The sequence below is a fragment of the Microcaecilia unicolor genome, chromosome 4, assembly GCF_901765095.1.
Source record: "Microcaecilia unicolor chromosome 4, aMicUni1.1, whole genome shotgun sequence".
NCBI lineage: Eukaryota > Metazoa > Chordata > Amphibia > Gymnophiona > Siphonopidae > Microcaecilia > Microcaecilia unicolor.
Window position 1 is genome coordinate 324,193,775 of NC_044034.1, and position 15,948 is coordinate 324,209,722.

Consider the following 15,948-nt stretch of genomic DNA (forward strand, 5'->3'; position numbering starts at 1 on the left):
AGTGCATCTGAAGCTTACACCGCTGCTGCACATGCTCTACGTTTTCTCTCATGTGTGTGTGAGGTTTGCACTTCTGTCACCCACATTCTCAGTTCTTTGTGAGCACAGATAAGATTTTCAGCTCCTAATATTCCCAGTCCAGCACATTTCACCAGCACTAAATTAGTTACTGTAGAAAAGTGAGATGATAACAAGAAAGAGAGAAAGAGGTTGGTGGGGAGGAGGTGGCAGAGATGGGAGAAACTGAGATGCTGCTGTGAGACCTATTTCATCATTAGGATACTGAATGCTGCAGAGACAGTATATAATCAGGAAAGGGAAAGTGTGTCAGGTTAAGAGTCACACATTTCTCCTATGCTAAACATTTGGCATGAGATGTATGAACAGAGGAGTTTTGGGGTCTATGACTACAAGACATCTTTGCTCATGTAATTATAATTGCAAACACAGTCTGACAAGCATAGAGGGAAGTAGTAGGATCAGGTACACACTGAGCATCAATCAAAGCCAAGAAGCACTTATTGTTACCTTCCAGTCTCTCTCTCTCTCTCTCAGTTCAACCAGTTCTACTACTGGTGTGTCTTTCATAACACCTTACAAATGAAGTCCTCCAATGGTCTTCCCCCGCTTTCGGTCAAGTCCCTTCCTTGTGTATTATGGAACATGGATTTCTGTAAACCCCTCAGTAAATCCTCTAACTGTAGGTCAGAATTCTGGAGAATTAACAGGGGTTACTACGGTGATGATGATGATAATAGTGAGAGGTGACAGTCAGGGTGAATTTGGCTAACTTAGCCCAAGGAATGATCAGGGAAATTCCAGGGTCATTGGTTACCTGACCCTTGCTGAGGGTCAGGTAACTAAAGTGCTGAGAGGGGATACCAGACCTGGGGGGCCTCTAAATTTGGGAGAGAGTGAAACAGCCTCTGCTATGTGGTAGAGGCTGTCAAAGGAGAAGGAGCAGGTCTTCCTGAACTGAGGAGACAAGGGAAAAAAGAAAGAGAGAGTAGTATCCGGCAGGAAAGGACACCCGGGGAAGTGAGAATGGGAGAGGAGGAAATTCTCACTCTTGATTAAGAGGGAAATAACTGGAACACTGGCAGGGCTAGCGCTAATAGGATCTTTTATTATTATTATTATTATTATTTATAATTATTTTACATTATTTTTCAAGCATTCCACTTGAACAGAAAGGTACTTCATCAAGAAAAAGGAACAAAAACAAATACATTCGTATAATTTTAAGGTTATAGTTTACCAGATTTAAGTACTCTCAAGTCCTCAATTTATGATCCAAGAATTTCACATGTGGAATATTAAAGAAAAAATAAGAAGAAGACATATTGAACCTGTCTAAACAAAGAGTTCTAATTTCCATCTGGGCTCTATTTATGTTAATATTATCTCACTTAACATATAGCCCTCAAGATCTTCTGGCAGCAAGAAATTCTGTAAGTTGTGAGGATTCGTAAAAAACATACTTCACTGACTGGTAACAGATTACACACTTGCAGGGATAACGCAAGTAAAAAGTGGCTCCCAGCTGGAGGACTCCTGGCTTTAAAAGCAAAAATTGCCTACGTCTTCTTTGTGTTTCCTTAGAAACATCAGGAAATATGCGTATTTTTAATCCCATAAATTCTTTGTCTTTATTTTTTAAAAATTGTCTCATAATCCAAATTTTATCTGGAGGAAAAGCAACTGTTACCAACAATGTTGCTGGGGAAACTAATTCCACAGTTGGAGCCTCTAGTATTGCGGAAACTTCTAACGATTGATCCACCTGTTGTATAGGATCAGAAGAAATTCCAAGCGCCTAAGTTGGTAAATAATACGCCTGAATTAAAGGAGGAAGAGAATCCTCCGGCATCCCCAGGGTCTCTTTTAAATATCTTTTCAACAATTCCCTAGGGGCAATTGTTATTGTCCTAGGGAAATTTAAGAATCTCAAATTATTAGCCCTCTGGGAGTTTTCCAGAAATTCAATCTTCCTTCTCATATTAATACAATCTTTAGTTACAGTTGTTTGTATCTCCTGTGTTTTTTCTATAAGTTCCAGTTGATTTTTTATATTTTTTGATAATTCTTTCCTTTCATTTTCCGCAACTACTACTGTTTCTTCTAATTTCTTTACTCGGGATTCTAATACTTGAACTTGAGGACATAAGACTTTACCTTATTTGACTATCAAAAGCCACAGATTTTCCAGGGTCACTTCTGCTGGCTTAGCTTCTAGAAACGCAAGAGTGTTTAAAGTCTGTGCCCCTTCAGCTGGAGTACTTACTGATTGCATTCCTGTTGCACTCAGAGGATCTCCTGCAGGCAAAGCTTCCTTCAGCATTTTTACTCTCCGGCGAGCTTTATATGTTCCCCCGTAGCTCCACGGCTGAAACACTTTCTGGTTGCAATGGAGACGATGACGACGCTGGAGAGAGAACGCCCAGGGGCTGAGGGGGACGAGCACGCAGGTCAGGACTCAGAGAGATGTCATGCACTGGCGACGTTTCGGAGCTTCCACCTATTCCAGGCGTTGCAAGCGTGCTGTTATCCGACCTCAATGGAACTCCAGATCTCTGCAAAAAGGTATCTAACGTACCCAATGTCAGAGTGGTAGGTCGGCTTGGGGGAGCTGCAGCTGTCGATTTCCCTCTGTGTTTCGGCATAGCGGACAATCAAGGAGCGTGGAGATCAGCGTCAGGTTCTATCCGCCATCTTGGATCCCCCTAAGAGGATCTTAAGACAGTCGAGAATTGAAGGGGCCCTGAGACAAATAAAGCTAATAGCCCACAGAGGTCTGGGATGGGACAGACTGACTGGTTAAACTCTAGAGCGAATTAAGCTTGCAATCCTAATGGTGGAAAAGAGATATAAATAGTGTAATGGAAAGTTAGCCATTGTTGCTGTCTGGAGTTAACTGGTGTTATATGCACTGGATCATTGCTAGTATATGCATTGTAAGCATCTGTTTGAGGCACCCGTTTGATCTCTCCACTTATTGAATCGACCCATAAGTGAAGGAACTGTGTTCTTTCCCATTTAGAACTTATGGTGGAGCTATCTATGGTGGAGTTTACCAGTTATGGACTACTTAATGAGTTCCTCAGCGGCAACTGTGATGAGTTATTGCTAATTGGATGGTATGCTCTTCTAAGTATGATTTATTGAGTTTAGAATAGTAGGTATTTTACTTGTCTAGTTAGTTTTCAGAATTATGCTGTGCTCAAAAGATTATAACTGAATAAAAAATTGTATTGTTGCTCTTTTGAATTTAGCCTTTACTAATTTTTGTATTTTGGGAGTTAACAGTGTCATATGAAGTTGGAGCAGTAAAGTTATTGCTGAGTTCAACTTCTGTGTTTGTGGAAAATTATTTCTACCCTGTTGCAACAGAGTTGGAGATATGGGCGGGAAGCCCTCCAACCTACCAGAGACAGCTCTGGCCCCAGCCTGGGCTCTAACCTAATACTGAAGTTATGTGCCCACTCATGCTCACCTGAGGCTAAAGACGGCACCCAGAACTTTGCCATCTATGGACAAGGTTACCGGTTACATCTTCAAATGCACTGTCTAAGAAAGAAGGAAAGTGGGAAGGTTGGAGGGTGCAGACTATGATGAGTTCAAATATCTGGCAGGTTTTAACAAAGAAGGTCCATGATAGGAAGTTGAAAGGAATGACATTCAGAGGAGATCATTCTTTACTGAGCAGTGACATTTAAAGTAGGGGATTCAGTAGATGTGCTAAACATTAGTACCTTAACTAATGTTAATGTATTCATTGTTTTGGGCTGAATAATGTCAGGTTCTGGTCTACTACTATTACTAATCATTTCTATAGTGCTACTAGATGTATGCTGTGCACGTTACATGCAGATGCTTTCTCTGTCTCTAGTAGACTCACAATCTATGCTTCTATAGTAGGGCAATGGAGAGTTAGGTGGCTTGCCCAAGATCACGAGGTGCTGTGAGAATTGAACCCACTTTGCAAGGATCAAAGCCTGCTGCACTAACCATTAGGCTGTACCTCCTTCTGAAGATGATAGGTTGCAAAAGAAGAGGATGGGATTTGATATACCACATTTCTGTGGTTACAATCAAAGCAGTTTACATATTATATATAGGTGCTTATTTTGTGCCTGGGGCAATGGATGGTTAAGAGTCACAAGGAGCTGCAGTGGGAATTGAATCCATTAGGCTATTCCTCCACTTCATTTGTTGAAATTATGTAGTCTATGCCACACAGGCAGGCCTAATATAATATATCCCACCACCACAGAACAATGACGGGGCTTAGTATCCCCAATATAATACCTCGTACCCCTTGAGTTCTGCCCCACAGAAAACAAAAGGGGGAGTGGCTAGAAAACTTATAGAATGAGGAGAGGTGCAAATTCTAGGAGGACAAGGAGGAATAGAGTCTCTGGAAAGGGAAGAGGGTGCCTGATGAAGAATGAGGGGTGCCTGATTGAGAAGAAGAGCTGCCTGTTGGAGAAGGGTGGAGGAGAGTGCTTTATGGGAGAGAACAAGAGTAGGGGAGAACAGATGAATGTAGACTCAGTGACTTGGAGGGATGAGCAGGGAAAGAACAGACTCGGGGGGAGAGCAGAGGAAGAATAGAGTGGGGCATAGGGAAAGAACAAGGACTAGGGGATTGAGGATGAAGGAGAACATGAGAGAGCTGGAACTCCAAAATTGGAAGGGATAGTAGAGACTCAGACAGACTAGAAGAAAAGCCAGGTACCTATGACTGGGGAGATGATGGACTCAGAAACTGAGCAGGAATTTGGGATAGACAGTAGGGACTTGGCTATTTGGTGGGTATGAGTGTGGGACCTAGATGGTCTGAATGAAGAATAAATGAGGGTATATATGAGTTGGAGTAAGAGAAGGAGTCTATAGGGTGCATAGGATTGAAAGGTGGTCTGAATGATCTGGCCTACTGGAGAGAAGGTGAGATAAAGGAAGGGGTTTCTAGGGACGAGTGAGAGACAGGAAAAGTATGTGTCTGTAAAGTGATGAGAAATGGTAAGTGAGGCAGTAAAAGAAGGGTAATGGAAGGTCAGTAGGTCATATGAGACAGAAGAAAGGATCTGAAAGCCAGGTAGGGAATGAGAGACAGGGAAGAAAATGGAACTGGGAAGCAGGTAAGAGGCAGAAGACAATAGATTAGGATTGGGGAGGGGCCAAGTACACAGGGTGGAGTGGGGCACTAGGGAGAGTGTGAAGGAGTGAAAGACAGAAAAAGGAATGGGAGAGCTGTGGAGGTGTGGATATAAGGAATGGAAAATTGAACCTCTGGAAAAGTACTTAGACGACCAAAAAAGAGACTAGGACCAAATAAAATGTCCAGACAAAAAAAAGTAGAACATTTTACTTTCTGCTGTAGATAGTGGAATATGTCAGTGTGAGGAATATAAATTTCTTATACTATTTTCATATTTTGCACTTCTGTTTCTGCTCTTGGAGGGTTATTTTGTAAAGCATTTTGGGCTAGTATTCAAAGCGATTTAAGCAGGCAGGAGAAGCTCCTTCCCACTTAAACTGCTTGGGGCCACTCAACTGCTGATATTCGCTGAATAACAGCTCTGACCAGCCACATTTAAAGTGGGCAGATCAGGGGCAGTACATGTGGTGGAACTGGGGAGGAGCCAACAGTTATGCAGGTGCCAGCAATATTCAGTGCTGGTATCCACATAGCTAGCAAGTTGGATTTAGGATAGCTTCAAAGCTGTCCAAAATTCACCCGGTTAGCTATGTGGGCCCTGACTGAATATCATTTGGGGCCCACATAACTTTTTTAAGTAGTCAACCCTTCCAAATCCCCCCCCCCCCAGAATGTCCCTCCCTTCAGATCTCCCTCCCACCCACCCAAAACAGCCACCATCCTTCTGATCCCGCCTCCTCCTCCCCCCCAGCAAGAAAGAAACTCCCTCTCACACCCATATCCCAATAGGCCACTCACTCCCCCCCCCCCCCAGGCCTACCTGGGATCCTTGGTGGTCCAGTGAAGGAGGTGAGGGCAGGATCAAAGCCCATTCACTCCTGCCCCTAGGAGCTGCTGCAACAAAATGACTGTTGCAACCTCTCACCTAATGCTCTATTGCCTCAGTAGAGAGCACCGGCAGTGTTTTTTTTTTTTTTCCTCATTTCAGAGAATTGGCTACATTGCTCTTACCTTTATATGTGGTGCATTGCCCACTGATATTGAAAGCTGTTATTCAGACTATATTACTGACATTGACCACCCCTGACACAGGCATTCTGCCAAAACACCCTGTCGGGTCCTTCAATAAAGTTTGTCTGTCAACACAAATGAGGCCCATTATTCTCTTTGTGGTCATCTTCATTTCCTGTGCTTTGGATTCCCTCTCTCCTATTGCTTTGATCCTCTAATAGATTGTAGGTCTTCCATATATACTTCCCTTAATCTTGGAAGATTTTTTTTTCTGCCAATTGCTTTCCACTCAACTTAATTTCCTTCTAGCTACAATTAAATCTGAAGAAAACTAGGGCACCTAATGCTTCATTCTGACTGATGTCCTCTGCCTAACTAGATCTACCTTCTCCAGTATTGCAGAAAGAGAATTAGCAAAGATTCAATCATTACCTCCAAATCCTGTGAGTTCCCCTCTTTAAGCACTCCTTCCCGCTCCTCAATAAAAATGCCAGTTTCCATTTTAGGATGCCCTTTCCAAGAAGAAACCTCATGGAAATAGTATTATGTTCAGGTGAGGGTACACCATTTCAGTTAGCCATGGGTTCCAAATTGCTTGGTTATGGGCAGGCTGGGTGAGCCAAGAAGGCCTTACCTGCTGAGAGCGCCTTGGTTTCTATATGGAGTGTGCAGACATGACACCACAATGGAACAAAGTGTTGTGAAGTCTAGCCTACATCCAGAAAGGGTTAGTCAAGAGGAGCAGAGTTCCAAGAACACAAATAAACAAAGGTCAGACAACTTCCAAACCAATAAAAGAATGAAGCTAGTAGGGATGGGCTGTCATTTGAAATTAATGTCACAGTTCCCTCTAGTCACATATTTACTATTGACACTTTTTGCACATCCCATATGTGCACCCTACTAGTTTTTTCACTATTTATTCTCACTTCATTGTGTCACTTTACATTTTTACATATGTAATGAACTCTCATTTGTGTTTATGCCTTTGTTACTATCATATAGTTATGACTCCTGAAGAAGGCACACAGCCGAAACACGGCCCGTGTAGGGTCTGGATGATGTATGTTACTTTTATTGGAGAATAAACTTTTATTTGAAGATACTGAACTTCTGGTAGTTCTTGGAACTATCTCTTCCACTCTTTTCTTTGGGCTGGATTATTGTGGAAACACTTTCCTGCTTTGGTTTGGTTTGGCATTAAAAATTGGCACCATAAAACTATGCTGCTAGCGTCACCGTGTGTTTTTGACTTGCGCTGAGGCCCCCTTTTACCACAGCAGGCAAAAGGCTGTCTTTTTTGCTGGAAAAGAAATGGCTGTGCAGTAAGTGAACCACTTGCCATGCGGCCATTTCAGGGGAGGGAGCACATACCGCCTCCCATTGAGGTGGCAGTAAGGGCTCCCATGCTAACCCAGTGGTAACCGGGAGGCACGTGGCGATGTTTGATTACTGCAGGGTAAGCATCAGCACCACAAAAAGAGAAATATTTTTGTAGTACTGGAAATGGCACATGCTGAGGATGGAAAGTACCACCAGACTCTTGCGGTAGCCTGGCAGTAGTTTTTTTTGTTGTTGTTGTTGTTGTAACATTTGTACCCCACGCTTTCCCACTCATGGCAGGCTCAATGCGGCTTGGTATGCAGCAAGCCTGTTGCTGTGCACCAACCCTTTAGTAAAAGGACCCCCTAGCCATGAGCATTTACCTTCGCCAAAGGCTGGGGTAAATCCTTGCGCCTAACCACTGTCAATTAGGTGTGGGAATGTAAATATTCTATAAGACTGTGCCTAAATCTTAGGAACACCAATGACCTTCCCATGCCTTTCCCTTGGCCACATCCCTTTGGAGTTGTACACGAGAGAATTTAGGTGCTCAGTTTACAGAATAGGGGTGTAAGTTGGTTATGTGTGCAACTACTAATTAGTGTTAATTGGTGCATGTTAATGCCAATTATTTGCACTTATCTCCAATTAAGTACCAATTTAGTGCCAATTAGCTAATTATGTTGCGTATAACTGACCCTATTCTGTAACTGGGTGAGCATTTTTTTCACCCAACTTTAGGCACCATTTATAAAATTGGGGGGATAGTGGTGCTTTCCTTAAAGAGTATGCGCTGTTTGTCGTGGTGTGTGTTCTTTACCAATAAAATATACATGCACGTGCATAGAAGAGGGTTCACGCATGTGCAGTGGTGACACTATGCAAATAGCACACACTCTTTAAAGAAAGCATGTACTATGAGTGCATTGTGTGGTCTCTTAACAACGTTCATTTCTACACAGAACAATCAAACAAACGTGAAAGAGAAACTTTCTGGGTGCTCACCCCTAGAAGCTAGCAGACCTACACCAACCCCGTTATGTTAAAGTACTTGGGGAAGACTGAGAGATGGGAAATTTTGTATTTCCCAGTTGTGTGAGATTATTGATATATAAGCATTATTTCTTTATGTCCATACCTTTCATGGTTGTTTTCTTTTTCTTTTTTACTCTTTTTTTTTCACTTCGGTATTAAAACATTTCTTTTCATTGTTGTTAATAACTGTAAGCTACAATTATCACCTCTAGGCCTTGGCAAGTCTGGAATTTCTTACGTGATATGGAATTACATGGTGCTTGCTGGAATGAAATAACCAATGTATTTAATGTATCCATTTCTCTGCAGTAGCTCAAGACATAAAAAGCTAAAAAATAAAAAAAACAGCATCAGAAGTATGAGTTTCTTGATAGAATTCAAATTCTATTCTATTAACATGGCTTAAAAAGCAGAAGCTGCAACAGAAATAGAAATAACTCCCCTTCTCTGACCCCTGAGCATAGCTGTCATTGGTACCCTGCCATGGCTGATCCCCTCCATTCAACTGAGCTTCCAGGCACCTACTGAGAGGATTAATCAATACTCATGAATTATTCAACTTAGAGCCCCCAGAGGACTGGAGAACAGTTAAAAGGACAATGCCTGTAATTACTTCTCAGCCTTGTTTATCTCCTATCCCGCCTTTTAATAAATTCATCCATTCTTACCTTTCCTTTCTGTATTTTGTCCCCATTGTTCACTTGCTTGTTTTAGCTAATTATAACGGAAAAAAAATGTTAGCAGTTTCCCATGTGGCATAATTAACAGAGCTATATGAACTACATATCCAGCTAGGGTTTGACATAAAGTCCTAGGGTACAATAGTGCATTACTGGTTGTGCTCCTGCTTGTGTACCTCCAGTATTTAGGTAAGAGCCTCCACTGCATGCAAATTTCTCTTATTTATATTCATTGTGGATATCCTGAAAACCTGACTGGCTGGGGATTCCCTAGGATAGGTTTGGGAACCACTGGATTAGTCCATTGTTCCCCAGCTCTGTTGTGGAGGCACACCTGATGGGTCTGGGTTTCAAGATATCTATAATGAATATACATGAATAGATTTGCATACAGTGAAGATTCAGTGCATGAAAATTTATCTAATACATATTCAATGTGGTAATCCCAAAAATCTAAGCGTCAGGGTGTACCTCCAGGAAGGGCTAGAAAACATTGGGTGAGTCTATAACGGTGATTGTTAACCTAGTCTTCAGGACACACTTAGCCAGTCTGGTTTTCAGGAAATCCAGAATGGCTATACATAAGATACTGGGGCATGCAAATATCCCTCATGCATATTCATTTTGGATATCCTGAAAGCCTGACTGGACAAGGACTGCACTGATAATTGCTTTCCTCTTTGTTGGCAACCAGTAAAATGTTCATTTGCCACCTCTGCAAAATACATTTTGGGAATTAGGATGGCAAAAACCAGAACTAAGGGTATTCACACAGGCTAACACAGGGCTTCTCAATCCTGTCCTGGAGGCATACCAAGCCAATGAGTCTTCAGCATATGCAAATTTATCTGAAGCATATTCATTTTGATAATCTATAAAATCCTCCAGGAGAGAGTTGAGAAGAACTGGGCCAATTGTTTCAAGCTTTTAAAGACATGAACAAAACACAAAGGGGTCAATATTCAATGGGACTTAGATAAGAACATCTCCTACTCAGATAAGTCTCTCTCACTGGGTTCATACCTGGATTTTCAGAGGCATTATCTGGATAATGCCATTGATAATTTGTACAGACTGCCTCAACAATATCTGGATAGTTCCATGGTAGTCTGTGGGCAGAGTTGGTATTTCTCGGTTAATGACAATATTCAGTCCACTAACTAAAGGCTATCCTAACTTAATCTGGTAATTTATCTCAATGAACTACCTAATTACAGCAGTTAGAAGCTTTAATAGGGATGGTTACTTGGAATCAATTGGAGGAACTAGTTCACATTAGACAAAAAAATTGGTAACAACATGGTCTCACTGAACAGGGATGCAAGACACAAGGTTTAACTCTGAATCTATCTATAAGATGGGCCATCTGTCCCTTAGTAACCTTCCTAAAAGCTGGTCTTCTCAGAGCTAAGATCCCCACTTTCTTGGATTGATCAGAGGTAACCATTCCTGGACAGTTCTTTTTGCAGTTTCCTGTGAACTTGGTGGTAAATCATATTTTCTGGGACCCTAAACAACTTTTCTTGGAGCGAGAAAGAAAAATGTTTCTGTTTAGCAAATACGGTCTATCTTTATCGAGTTAAAAGATTAGGTGACAGTATTAAATCAAAGTTCTATCCTCTGTCAGTGTCTAATGAGTAGATTAACTTTTTTTTTCCCTTTGTATCATTTCATCTTGTTTATCCTAAATTTGCTGGCAAAGATACTTTCTTTGTTTAATTGTTAAATGCATGGAAAAATAAAATAAAAAGAATTAACCATTCCTATTACAACTTTTAACTGTTATACATTAACAGTACAATAGGAACTTAGCACAGCTGGATGAACCTTGCAACCATTTTCCCACTCTTGGTTGACTAAGAGCCAAGTTTTACCCGGATGTTTAATGCTGGATGGTATCCGGATAGCGGCATAGAATATCTGTGTATAAATAACCCATGGTGGCCAGTTTTTACAAATGCTGACTAACAGCAAAATAGAGTGGGAAGTGGACCAATGACTCCAGACTGGGTCAAACTGAGAGATTTTTTTACAGACTCGACACAGATCTGTGTTTCGGCCACAGGCCTGCCTCAGGAGTCTCTGTAGTGTGCGATTAAATAAAATGCCACTGGAAAAAAGAGAGAGGTCTTGAAAAAGACCTGGGGGCTTAAACTCGCCACAATGCATAATGCAGCTCTTTCTATGGAGCCAAATATGTGAAAGATCTGTGTAATAAAATCTCTCAGTTTGACTCAGCTGTCCCAGTCTCTGGAGTCATTGATCCACTTTGCACTCCTTTTTGCTGTCTGTTGGTTTTGTGGGATTTTGTTGTTCATCTACCTAGGTGGATTACCCATCCCTAAAAATGCTGACTGCCATGGGCTGAATATCAGAGGAAAAATAGCCAAAACACCTAAGAGGTCATATCTGCCCCCTTCATGCACATCTGTGGATTTGCTCGTTATTATTCCTTCTGCTGAACATGTTTCTGTCAGGGCATTTACTGAATGATTAGTGAAAAAAGACTTGCATGCAATCAATCACAACCATACACACACATTCACGTGAAGATTTTTTGTTTTTATATACAGAGGCCTGACACTCATCCGAATCCTCTTCTAGCACACAGGTACCCAGAAACCTCCTGATGGAGAAGAATAGATGCACTTTGCTTCTGTTCATTTATCTGATAGAAACAGAACATTTGTAAGAGCTACAACAACAAAGTCCTTCAGCTCAGAGGTCATCCTGTCTTCCAATTTCAGCAGAGCTAGTTACCTGATATCTTTTCAGCTCAGTGTTGATCCATTGCTCTCCTACTGTGGTTTGAGTGCTGAAACTGGTTTCCTAGCAATAAGCTCCGAATCACAAACTGAACTGGAAAAAGAAGCTAAGCTGACATAATACTTACCCTTATCCAGTATAACCAGATTTGTACACATATTGCTAGATTTAAAGTATACTACTGGTCAGTGGGGATGTGCATAAGAAGCATTTTTGGTTTAATTCATATTTGGCTCAAGCGATCATTTGGTTTGTTTTTGAATACCAAATCATTCGCCATCTTTGTTTCATTTGTTGCAACTAAAGCCAATGGGGCAAGCAATTTTTCTTCCAAAGCACTGGGATTTTCTATCCATTTTCAATTAAACTTGCTTAAAACTTGTTGGCAGGCATCTGTAATGGAGGCAACAGCATTAAAAGACGTCCAGGCTAGCATGAAGAGTCCATGATACTAAAGGAGGAGCAAAGGGCACCAGCAGTGGCATGAGACTCCAAGCCAACATCAGAAGGGCAAAGTGGCATGAGCAGCAGAATGAAGACCCCAAAGTACTAGAATAGGGGTAAAGCAGCACTAACACTGGCTGGAAGAGTCCAAGAAAGTGGAAGAGGATTAACGTGGGATCAACATTGGCTGGGAGAGGCCAGGCAGAGAGCTATGCTGATCTCAACATGGGAATCTGTAGTGAAGAGCTCCCAGGGTTGGGGGAACAAAATGCATTCATGGACTGCATGGATAAGATCCTGTGGGATTTGGATAAACAGCTAATGATTTGCTGTCATGAAAGCTTTAATACAGCTTGATAAACCACCTTTCTTAAAAGAAAATCAAAGTGGTGTACAATCAATAAACAAATCGAAAAAAGAGAGGAACTACAAAAAATGATAGGAAAGAACAAAGAGCATAGAAAGAAGAAGACAAGGAGCAAAAAACAAAACATAGAGGCTGCGCTACAATGACTCGGATGCCCAACCAATGGCCTAAGAGTAAGTAGGAAAACAGATGGGTCTTAAGTAATGATCTAAATCTAAGTTAGGATTGCTCAGATCTAGTTGCAAGGGGCAGTGCATTCCACAGGGATAGAGTCCTACAGAAGAAGGCTGAGTGCCTGATAGAGTCCAAGTGGGAAAAATGGAGGGGCGGAACAGAAAGTTGGCTAGAGAGAGCAGACTGTAGTGCATGCAAGGGAGTATAAGAAATGACAACCGATGCCAGGTACACTGAGGAGGAACGATATAGGATCTTGTGGGCCATGAAAGTAGAGGTCCTTTATTGTGAAGAAGCAGTGCAGGGCATATCTCCCTGCCAAAAGCGGTAATTTCCTTATGAGGAAGAGGGAGCTCTGTGGGTTGCTGTAATGCTGAGTCTCGGCTGCTGCTACTACTACTACTACTTATTTATTTAGCGTTACTAGAGGTACACAAATAAGTTAGAGACAGTCCTAACAGAGCTTACAATCTATTCAAGATGGTCAAACAGGACAAATAAGGGATTAGGGAGTTCGATTTATTATGACCTCTTCTGCACTTTTCTGTTATGTCACCCTCCCTCTCCTTCATCTCTCTCATTCCAGCTCTTGCAACTTCATCTTATTGATCATTGTATACAGAATTGTTATCCAGTTATTCTTGGGGATTTTAATATACTACTACTACTTAGCATTTCTATAGCGCTGCCAGGGTTACGCAGCGCTGTACAAGTTTAAGATGGGGAAGGACAGTCCCTGCTCAAGAGAGCTTACAATCTAAAGGTTACAAACTATGTAGTCAGTGTAGGTATCATGGATAGGGAAGGTGGTTAGGTGCCAAAAGCAAGGGAGAAGAGATACACCTTGATGATCCAACTGCTGTGTTCACCATGGACTTTGGGACTCTTATCTCTGACCTTAATCTTACTCAATCTGTACAACTTCCTATGCATAATGCTGGACATACATTGGATAGTATTCTAGACCTTTCTGCAGTGGATAAATATTTCACTTCTTGGTTAGTTAGCCCTGTCCCCTGGTCTGATCACTTTTTCCTTACTATGTCCTGCAATAACCTTAATATTCCCTCAAAACCTCAACTCCAAATGACTACTCATCGTGATTTAACTAAACTGTCATCAGAGACGTTGGAAGCTAACCTCAATTTACCTCTTTCCGATTTTCTCAACTCATCTCTCTTTAATCAAGTCTCTCTTTTTAATTCTTCTGTAGTGGAGGCTATAGACCTAATAGCTCCTCCAATAATATCAACTCGCTTGAATATAAACAAAAAACCTTGGCCTAGTGGTTAGAGCACTGGTCTTGACATTGAGGTTGCCAGTTCAAATCCTGCTGCTGCTCCTTGTGATCTTGGGCAAGTCACTTAATCCTCCGTTGCCTCAGGTACAAAATTAGATTGTGAGCCCTCCAGGGACAGGGAAATACCCAGTGTACCTGAATGAAACTCACCTCGAGCTACTACTGGAAGGTGTGAGCAAATCCAAATAAATGAATAAACTTAAATCTCCTTAATACTTAATTGTGCGACGCTGAGAGATACTGACACCATCAACAGACTGCTAAAACCTGTTGTTTCTTTCTCTATAATATCACCAAAATTCACCCTTTCCTTTCTGAGCCCATTACTAGAACCCTCATCCACACTCTTATCACCTCTCGCTTAGACTATGCAACTTGCTTCTCACAGATCTCCCACTTAGCCATCTCTCTCCTCTTCAATCTGTTCAAAATTCTGCTGCATGACTATTATTCCGCCAGTGTCGTTATGCTCATATTAGCCCTCTCCTCAAGTCACTTCACTGGCTTCCTATCCGTTTCCGCATACAGTTCAAATTCCTCTTATTGACCTATAATGCATTCACTCTGCAGCTCTTCAGTACCTCTCCACTGTCATCTCTCCCTACATTCCTCCCCGGGAACTCCGTTCACTAGGTAAATCTCTCTTATCTGCACCCTCCTCCTCCACTGCTAACTCCAGACGCCGTTCCTTTTATCTTGCTGCACCTTATGCCTGGAATAGACTTCCTGAGCCGGTACGTCAAGCTCCATCTCTGGCCGTCTTCAAATCTAAGCTAAAAGCTCACCTTTTTGATGCTGCTTTTAACTCCTAGCTCTTGTTCACTTGTTCAGAACCTTTATTTTAACATCCTCACTTTAATATTCCCTTATCTCTTGTTTGTCCTGTTTGTCTGTCCTAATTAGATTATAAGCTCTATTGAGCAGGGACTGTCTCTTCATGTTCAAGTGTACAGCGCTGCGTACATCTAGTAGCGCTATAGAAATGATAAGTAGTAGTAGTAGTAGTATTTTATGCTGAATGTGAAATTGGATTGGCAACCAGTGGTGTTGGACAAAAAAAGGAATGACTTGGTTGAAATGGGAGGCACAGACTAGAATACGAATGGCAATGTTTTGAACTGTTTGCAACCATTTTATGGAAGAAAGTACAAGGCCAGAGAAGGTGATATTGCAATAGTCAAGGAAGGAGATGACAAGAGCGTAGAGGAGCATGACACAGGATGAGTCATCCAAGCAATTGCACAGGGAGCAGATAACTTGTAAGGAAAAGAAACAGGACTTGATCACAGAAGCAATGTGAGTTGAAATGGAGAGTTGCGAGTCAATGATAATACCGAGATATCTCATTGAATCTGGTAGAGCTATGGGGGTTTCCTCGCAAAAGCCAAGAACCAATTGCATCAAGGCAGTGCTGAAGTGGGGAGAAATCAGGAGAGACGGGGTTCTGAGGAAAATCAAGTAGAATATCATCTGGGTACATATAAAAGCACATAGAAAAAGACTGAATGAGGGAGGTGAGAGGAGAGAGAAACAAATTAATAAGGAGAGGAGATAGAATAGACCCTTTAGGCACCCCAGAAGTAAGAGGAAAAGCATTGGAGGTGGTTGAAGGCACAGCAACCTTGTATGGTGTTCTAAACAAATCCTAAGTGAGTTCACACACTAGTTGCATCAAATTAAGTTCTTC